This window comes from Gymnoscopelus braueri (genome assembly GCF_963280865.1).
Source record: "Gymnoscopelus braueri genome assembly, chromosome: 15".
Lineage (NCBI taxonomy): Eukaryota > Metazoa > Chordata > Actinopteri > Myctophiformes > Myctophidae > Gymnoscopelus > Gymnoscopelus braueri.
Genome location: NC_137620.1, coordinates 1,601,661 through 1,611,420, shown reverse-complemented (window position 1 = coordinate 1,611,420; position 9,760 = coordinate 1,601,661).

Genomic DNA, 9,760 nt, shown 5'->3' with positions numbered 1-9,760 from the left:
GTGTCAAGTGAGTGTGTTATATCGCCATTTGCCGCGTGGCTTCTATCTACTGTACGGAATGGAGTGCTGCTGGGGAGTGGTAGGAGATTAATGGAGCGTGATGGATACACACGCAGGATGTGTTTATACATTCCATTTCAGAGCAGATTGAGATGTTTTGTCACTTTTATTTAAGTTTTTCTTTTGTTCCGCAACACGTTTATATCAGTGAAGAACAAAGATGGACTGTTGAGCCAGGGCGCACGCAGCGACCAGCGGCGAGAGAGTAGTACGGTTTGTTGTTGTTTGTTGTGTGTTTTCTTTCGTTCTACGTCTTTTGTGTCCATGCTGACAACGGAGCCTGTGGTCTAAGTGCATCTTTGAGACAACTTTCTGCCAACTTCCCCCCAGTGTGGCTCGTTTTTAGCCTAGATCTGGGGGACACGGTCGCCGACAGGAGATACAGAGACCTGCTAACGGCTAACGGATAGCCGCTAAACTAGTCGGAGCTAGGCTAATAGAGGGAACTTTCTTCGTACAGAGCCTGAACTCTCTAGCCTTAGAGCAGGAACACTCCGTCGGATTGGACCTGACCTGGACAGAGCCTGTACTTTCTGGCCCGGGCTGTGGACCCTACTTTACTCTCTTTACTCGCCCCCCCAGCGGGGCTAGTTTAGCCGGCGGTCTGGGGACACGGTCGCCGACAAGAGATACAGAACCCTGCCAACCGCAAGCTGGTCGGAGTTAGGCGACAGAGGGAAACATTCTCTCCTTATAGAGACTGAACTCTCTAACTTAGAGCAGGCTGACTTGGCTTGACTTGGCTTGACTTGGCTTGGACAGAGCCTGTACTCTCTGGGCCTGACTGTGGACTTCACTTCACCCTATGGATCTACTCGCTCTGCTTTCGGCGTTGCTGGTGTTTCAGCTGACATGGAGCCTGGGACACTCACTACTGTCTCCCAATCGGCCAGCTCGAACCCAATACACCACAGAGCAGCTACTACTACTTCGCTGGAGCAACGCTCAGGAGCCACCCGCGGACCTGATTCGGCCGAACTCTGTGGAAGTACTGACACCGTGCGACCCTTCCGGAGCCCGTTGGACGGGAAAATGGGTCAGAAAGCGTGGGAGAAGAGGAGGCATTCGCCTGAGGAAGACACATCATCCTCTCCAACGCGCAGTCCCTCCGGAATAAAACCGATGAACTGCACGCTCTAATCCGCAACCACGACTTCAGGGACTCCTGCATCCTAGCCTTCACGGAATCTTGGCTATCAGAACTTGACTTTGCCACCGATCTGGAGATCGATGGCTTTGGAACTCCTTTTCGTCTCGACCGGGACACCTCAGTTACGGGCAAGTCAACTGGTGGGGGGGTATGTTTGTATGTTAATGAGCGTTGGTGCAGTGTTAAATCTGTCATTGTTAGGGAGAGTTTGTGTACCCCTGACGTTGAACTGCTCTCTGTCTCTCTGCGGCCAGCATATCTGCCGAGAGAGTTCCCACAGATATTTATTACAGAAACTACAACTAATCTCCCCTGACGCACCAAATCTCATCCTTGGTGACATGAACCATGTGTCCTTGAAAAAGTCTCTCAGAGACTTCCACCAATACGTAACATGTCCGACCAGGTCCAATAAAACCTTAGACATGTGTTTTGGTAATGTCAAGGACACATACAAATCCGTACCCCTGCCGCCCCTGGGGGCCTCCGATCATAACTGTGTGCACCTTTTCCCTGTTTACCGCACTGCTCTAAAATGTGGTACAGTGCAAGGTATCCGCATTAAGAACTGGAATGATAACAACGCCTGTGAGACCCTCCGGGGCCTCCTTGAGGACACACACACACACACACACACACACACACACACACACACACACACACACACACACACACACACACACACACACACACACACACACACACACACACACATATAATCTCTATCATAAAGTGTTTAAGTAAAGTTTACTTGATTAGAACATGCTTAAACATTCGACAATTAAGGTCTAATAGTACTACAATTGCTGGAGTTGACGAATATAATTAACTTGACCTTTGGTTCTGTACTTGTTCTGCTATTTTTTTCCCCTCTACACAAAACTTCTTTGCAGAAAATAGCCGATCTGCAAGGCAATGGGTTGTCTGCTTTTTTTTGGCAATTGGTACCCCATAATAGGGATGCTAGGGTTCAAGTGTTTTTTAAGTTCCTATCACAAAGATTTGGCGGTCACCCTGTAGGAGGACCCCCTGTTGAAGACCCATGGTCTATTTGGTTCCATTTGTACACCATCTGATTTACAGTAAGGGTCCATTCGGAGCCCTAGTGTTCCCCGGACCCAACTTAAAAAAATAGTGGATTAGTTCACTTGCATAGCAAAATCCTCAGTGTTGTTAATTTACTCCAGGAGATTGTAAATCAACCCTTATGGATTCAATCAATTAATCTGTCTCTTTCTCTCTCTCTCTCTCTCTGGTACTCTTGTTGTAGGATGCCTGGAAAAACAACAAAGAGGTGCCCAAACTGCCAGGCAGAAATGGGGGTGGTGAGGAAAAAGTGCCCCCACTGCAAAACCGAGCAGCCACACAAACAGCGGTTAAATGACTCTCGGGATAAGATGGCTGCCGACGAAGTAGGCTACGCCAAGAGGCAGAAACTCAGCAAACTCCATGAAAAGGCAGTTAAGGTGGTAAGTACTGTACATCATCACTGTGAATTATGTTAACTATTTCTCTTTTTTTTTATTAGGCTGAGAGTTGAGTGTATAGGAATGACAAACAATTCCAATGTCCATACAACTATGATAAATTAAGTGGGCTTCATGAAATTCCTTGAGCCCTTTTACACTCAATGGAACTCTATATTTGGGCCAGTTTTGAAAGTTCAGGGGACTGTAATAATGGCAGAAAATTCACAGATAATTATGTTCACATGCCAAGTTTGAAGTAAATTGTTTGACTGGGTCTCGATATATGCAGAGGACAGGCAGACGCTCACACATTTATGGATGGATGGCACTTTGTGTGTGGAGTTTGGGTGATCTACTTTGTCTGATAAAGGACATGTTATGTGCAACTTTCTGTGTTCAATTTTGGAAGTGTATGTTATAAATCACTAAACGTCCTGCTTACACCACCTCTGTCATAATTGCACATATGCAGGACAAGGACTCATTTAAAACGAGTGCCTCCAAACTCAAACAGAAGAAAATCAGGACTGTACAGAGTTTATTGACAGAAAGTTGCTCACAACATGAACAAAGTCTTGACAGAGACAAAGTGGGTAACCCAAGCTGTCCATACAGGTGCAATATCGATGATTTATATCGCAGTTTAATCCAATCAGGACTTTTCTGTTTTCTGAGCAAGCTGTCCATAGACCATATTCACACGGCGGCCATGTTTCTATGAAGTCAATGAAAGTAGCTACCCCGGGTGGCGGCACTTTCAATGTTAAATTCCAATATGGCCGCCGTGTGAATATGGTCTATGGAGGGTATCACACATTAGATGCAGAAGATGACATCTTTGCAGAAGATGGCATTTAATTTTCTTGCAGTTCATGCACAATATAGCAGCTTCCCGAATTTGTTGGACCAGCATGGAATAGAACCTTTTATAGGTCTAATGGGTAACACACTATTTTAGGTCTAGCTGCTGTGAAACGGGTGTGTGTTCTCGCTGAAGCAATCAAGTGGTCCTCAATGTGTAATACAGCTGAATACCTCTATACTGTTCTTTTTGCAGTTGGACGAATATTCTTACCTCGGCTATTACCCAGTCCTCTTACTGGGGAAAGAATTTGAGGGGAAGTTCGTCGCTGACGTTAAATACAGCCGGGATCTTACTTTACCGCCGAAATTGGATGAAACCTTAAGACATGCTTTTGAGACCATATTGAGAAGTAAGTGTCTATATTATCAAAATGCCTATTCTGTACAATTATTTTGCAAAGGTTTAAACATAGATATCCAATAGACCTATCCAAGAAGCTACAGACAGCTTTAAAGTCTTGACTGAGGATAAACCAATCTGTCCCTATTGGTGCATGGTGCGGTTAGCGTTGTTTAATACAATCAGATAGGACTTTTCATTTTCATTAATGGGCTGGCAATGTTGCTTGTTGCAACTTGGATGCACATAGCTAAGTTCCCCCACCCCCCTTTTTTTAAAGAAAGCAGCAAAGTCACTATTAATACATAATTGTCTCAGTGCATTGCAAAAGGTCCAAGGACGCGTGCCGGTGGCCTCAGTCAATGTGGAAGCCTCGACGTCCTCCACCCTCCGTGGAAGTGCCGGTGCCGGAAGCCTCGACTTCAAGGCAGTGCAGGGAGGTAATTTACATTTGCATTAAGAAAAGTACTGTAACAATTTTGAGGTACTTTTACTTTACTTGAGTATTCCCATTTCTCTATACGTAAACTTCTAAACCACTACATATCGGAAGCAAATATTGTACTTTTTATTCCAATTATTAGAAAACTTTGTTTTAAGCTATGTTACAATATACCAAACACTGATTGATTGATTGAATATTTTATTAGGCAAAAAAAAATTAACGGCACAGTTACATTTAAAATACTTAACAGGTCCGTTCATGAAAGTCCTTGCGGTCTTGTTTCCAATGAGGGCCTTTGTATTCAATTCATAGACATATATAGTGGCACCACAGTTCGAATATCAATACAAAAAAACAGAAAAAATAACACTATGTACAACAAGAAATAAAAAAGGGGGGGAAAAAACTATGTACAAGAAGGAAAGAAACTAAATGATTTAATGCAGATGTACTCAAACCTTTCACTGGTGATAGACTGTACTTTGACATTTACACTTATATTTATTGACTCTATATGTTAACTCGGTCTGAGCAAGTGCAGTAGTATATTTTATTAAAGATTTATCTACACTACTTTTCAAGCAAGTATTGCCTGCAAATGCTGTTTTTTCCCCAGACCAAATGGCATATTTATTAAAAGCCAGGCAGTCTTTAGCCCTATAACGTTTGGTCTTAAAAGCTTTTTAAGTGAAAGAAGTTAATATTTTGGACATAGCTGGTTTTTGCCCGACAGCAGAGATATATAAATGTGGGGGTCCTTGGCATGATAAAGTTTGAGAACTGCTGGTATAAATGATATTTCAACCACTTTTCCCTCCGTAAATGTTTTCATGTCAGGAATCCAGAGGAGAGCCGCAAGGAAGCTGATGACCTGGAGATGACCGGTGTGTACTGCCCCATAATCTATTCATACCGATTATTAGAATATTCGCGTTTATTATTATTGTGTATTTACAATTTGTTATATCAAAAGTCGTAAAATGTACTTCCTGTAAACGCGAAATAGAGAATAAATAGATATTACACCCATACTAGGTATTCTCTAAAATGTAGTTACTATGGGCAGGGTTTGGATGACAATATAGCCTTTGCAACAGATTTTTAAATAAAAATAATATATATTATATAATTAAAAATGACATAAAACAATATAGTTTTAATATTTGATTTTTATCCTACAAACGATTATTAAAATATTCGATTATTCTGACCCATCCCGTGTGTGTGTGTGTGTGTGTGTGTGTGTGTGTGTGTGTGTGTGTGTGTGTGTGTGTGTGTGTGTGTGTCTGTTCTCAGGTGAATGCAGGGGTCGGTGAGGCCAGTGGATTGTCTGGCGACCAAAGACCAGGTGATAACGATTTCACCTGGCACAGTAATCGCCTATCAAGTTCGAGAAATAACCCTCAAGGATGGTTACCTTGGTTAGTGTGTGTGTGTCAGTCATTTTTATCCCGTTGATGGGTATTCTGTAGGTATACATGGAATTAATTTAACTTTTCAGTTGGTCATTTTGACCAACTAGTGCAACTTTTCAGACATCTCCTTAACTATGATTCAGTCTCTGCTTACCCTGTTAGCAAAGTCAAAGTCTCACTTTCAGAATGTGGGAGCGACTCACTCTCTCACACTCCAAGAAACAACAACAAATCAAGAAAACCACTACATGGCAAAACAATATTATTTTTGTTGTTAATGGAATTTGAGTGACTTGTTTAAGCTGTCTTTATGTTTTCTGTCTTGAGCTGTCCATGGTGCGTAAAGTGCACCAGTACATTTTAGTTTTATGTCCGAAAATACACCATTATGGATGCATAACTTGAATCCTCAATATTATTTTCTGTCTGTGATGTGTGTGTGTGGGGGCACCTTAGGGCATGGATTGAGCGTCCCAACTTACACTAGCTTTGGACAGAGGTGTGGTTGCAGAAGAAGTACGTGTCTATTTACTCACTCACCCACTCACTCACTGTTTTTGTGATTAAAAAACACGTTTTTCAACATCTATTTTATTCCCCAAAGTAAAATACATTATTGTTTTAATATATATATGTCTGTGTGTGTGTGTGTGTGTGTGTGGGTGTGTGTGTATATATATATTTGTTTTTACAAAAACAAATCTTCCGCTTTTTGTATTCTCTTCCCCAGCACCAAAGGGTCGCGCACGTATGCATCGTGAGGAATTCGATGAGGATTAATCTAAAAAGAGAAAAGGTGAAGAAGCAGCACGAGGTACAGTCAGACATTAATGCTAAAAGGATAACACAAAAAAGTCCTGGGGACTTGTTACCATTGTGGTCCTATGTGTTCAGTTCATCAACATAGTATTTAAAAAAAATCACACTAATACACATCATCAACAAATATAAAACACTATGTACAAAGTAGGGTAGTAATGTGGGGATGGAAGGATGACACAAATGGGTAGGAAGGGAGGAGGGGGGCATGAGTGAGAGAAGTGATTTCACCCCAATGATTTGACGGAGTTGCACAACCGGAAAGAATATCTGTCGCCGCTGGCAGACATTCCCCAGAAGACTGATCTGTTCAAGGAGTTGTGTGCCGCCATGGCCGACAGAGATGCTCTCTCAGAACTAGAGAACGTTGTGAGTGACACAGCAACCTGACACTTCATTCTTATTCAGAACCTGGTGGCACTATTACCTCTTCAATATTAAGTGCATTACATCTCAAACTGGCACACAAAAGTAAAAGTGTCTCCTCAACATTTTAGCAACAATAACAAAAAAATAATTAAAGAATAACAACTGAAGATGTAGTCGGATAAAACAAAGCTAAATGTATACAATAATACCAAACTTACGATTTATGTATACATATGTTTATAGGTGGGCTGGCAACAGGACAGGCAATTTCTCTTCCCTTAGCTTAGTCTTCTCTCTTTTTCTCAATCATTGTCTTTCTCTCTCTCCTGCTCTCTTTCTCTCCCCCCCCCTCCCCCCTCCCCTCTCTCAATGTCATTTAACTGTAATTTTACTCATTTGTCTTTGTCACCTGTTACCACTTTGTCTTTCTTTCAGTTGGGGGGGTTGTGCACACCAGTGGTTGCTCAACAAAAGATGAAAGTCAGTATGCCAGTCCAAGCCATATTGGACCTGCTCAGCCACAAGCCCCCAAAAATGGCCACAAGAGGACTCCATCTATTGGTCAATGCAATGTTAGGTTAGTGTACAAAAACTACATACGTACATGTAAACAGGAAGATGGGGCTCACACACACTTACAGTATTTACAGTTATTTACATTAATGGTATTAATACCTTGTGCCGTTGCTACTTTCACTTGAGTAAAAACTCAAAACTCCTCAACTGTCTTCCAGGTGCCCCTGTTAAACACTATGGCCCCGGAGGAGGCACAAGCAGCAGAGAGTTCCTGGGAGGATGATGTTGGACCTACACCCTGCCAGGATCCAGCAGCAATGGCTGCGTCTGACCATCCTCCAGGACCCCCGTTAGCACGGCAAGGTATATAAAGCATAATGTCCATTAGAAAATATCAAATACATATGTTTAATTTAACCAGTAAGAGTCCCTGCAAGCGCGCCCCTGTGGGGCCCATGCAGGCTATGTGTGGGCAGTGAGGGCTATGCCAAGCCCGCACCAAGCCTGCACAGGCCCATCGCGGGTTTGCCCAGGTGAGGCCCACAGCTGTGGTCTCACCGTGGGCTTGCTGTGGGCAGCCCACAGTTGCGGGCTGAGCTGGGGCTAGCTGCATAGTGGGCCAGTGCGGGTCTGTCCGTTCAGGGCCAAGAGCAGATTTGTACCTTTGGGCCCCATGGGTTTTTGTTTGGGCAGCCCATATTACATTACATAATCATTTTGCCGCTCTTTTCCCCTTTCTTTTCTTTTTTTTAAGCAGTGCTAACTCTATTACTATGTGCCAGTGAGAGAGTGTGTGTGTGTGTGTGTGTGTGTGTGTGTGTGTGTGTGTGTGTGTGTGTGTGTGTGTGTGTGTGTGTACACGCGCACACACACACACACACACACACACACACACACACACACACACACACACACACACACACACACACACACACACACACACACACACACACACTCTCATGCATATGTATATAATTCACCAATACAAGAGACAATATATATATATATATATATATATATATATATATATATATATATATATATACATATACATATACATATATATATATATATATATATATATATAAATATTATATTATATTATTATATATTACTATCATTGTGTATGGGGATCCCATGAATATTTCATAATCAATGTTGTCATTAAGTCATTACTCATTACAACCACTGTGTACTTCAGGCAACCACACATTTTAGCACTGCTTTAAATTAACTTTGAACATAAAAAATACAAGGCATTATTTTCTAGCGTCTAAGAACAACTCATGCGGGAAAAAAATCTATAAGCAAATGTCCAGTTTGCGCCAGAGCTTGGAACTATTTTTTTCTAGAACGCATATCACTCCGCGTTCTACAACCTCTCACTGTAGAGCCTCGAGCCTGAGCCTCAGTATCACTCCGCCTGTCTGGATGGATGTCCCACCTCTCTCCTCTTGATTTGTTCTCATTTGTCGCTGAACTGTCAATCTGGCAAAATGTAGCAATATGATTGGCTGGGCAGTAGGAAAGAGGAGCCCTTCTACAAGTCACTGCTGCTGTTTGTTCCAAACCGCGGGAGGAGAGAAGAGGAGAAAAGAAAGCGAAACTGCGTCGTTTATTTCTAATCGTTGAAGGTGAGTTTTTAATTATTAATAATTACATTTAACAGCAAATATTTGTTACAATTTAAGTGTGATGTTGTGTTGAGGTTATATTTGAGTACATTTAGCAAATTCAGATATCATTTCCGTCGTGTAGTACTAGGTTTGTTTGTAGCTACAGCTGATGTTGTGGCTAGTAGTTAGCTGCTAGCAGCTGCTAGCAGCTAACTTTAGTTGACGTCAGCTTAGCCTAATAAACCAGACTTAAACATGATAAATTGCTTATTTCAAAGGTACACGTTGGTCAACAACACTGTTGTATTGGTGAATTGCACGTTTCAGCTGATCTGCAAGCTCACAATGTGGCGCAAAGCGACGCTGTGTGAGCTTGTAGATCAGCTATTTTCACTGGTTTGGGTCCCAGGGATACGGCACATTTCTCTATTGTCTCGAAAAGTTTGTTAGTTAATTATTTTGTTAATTTGAATATAATGCTTGACATTTGAGAGCCACTATTGATCATTCCATGCTCAATAAATCCATCTTTTGTGCACAGGGACCAACAGTCTGACCAACGCCAGTAGTGTGCCACTTGCCAGCCACCGAGCCAGCTGTCCATCTGTCCGTCCACCCTTCCGTCCGTCTGTTTGTTTGTCTTCAAAGCTGTCAGCAGGTAAGGTTGGTATAGCTTCGGTATGGGCACTTAAATCTC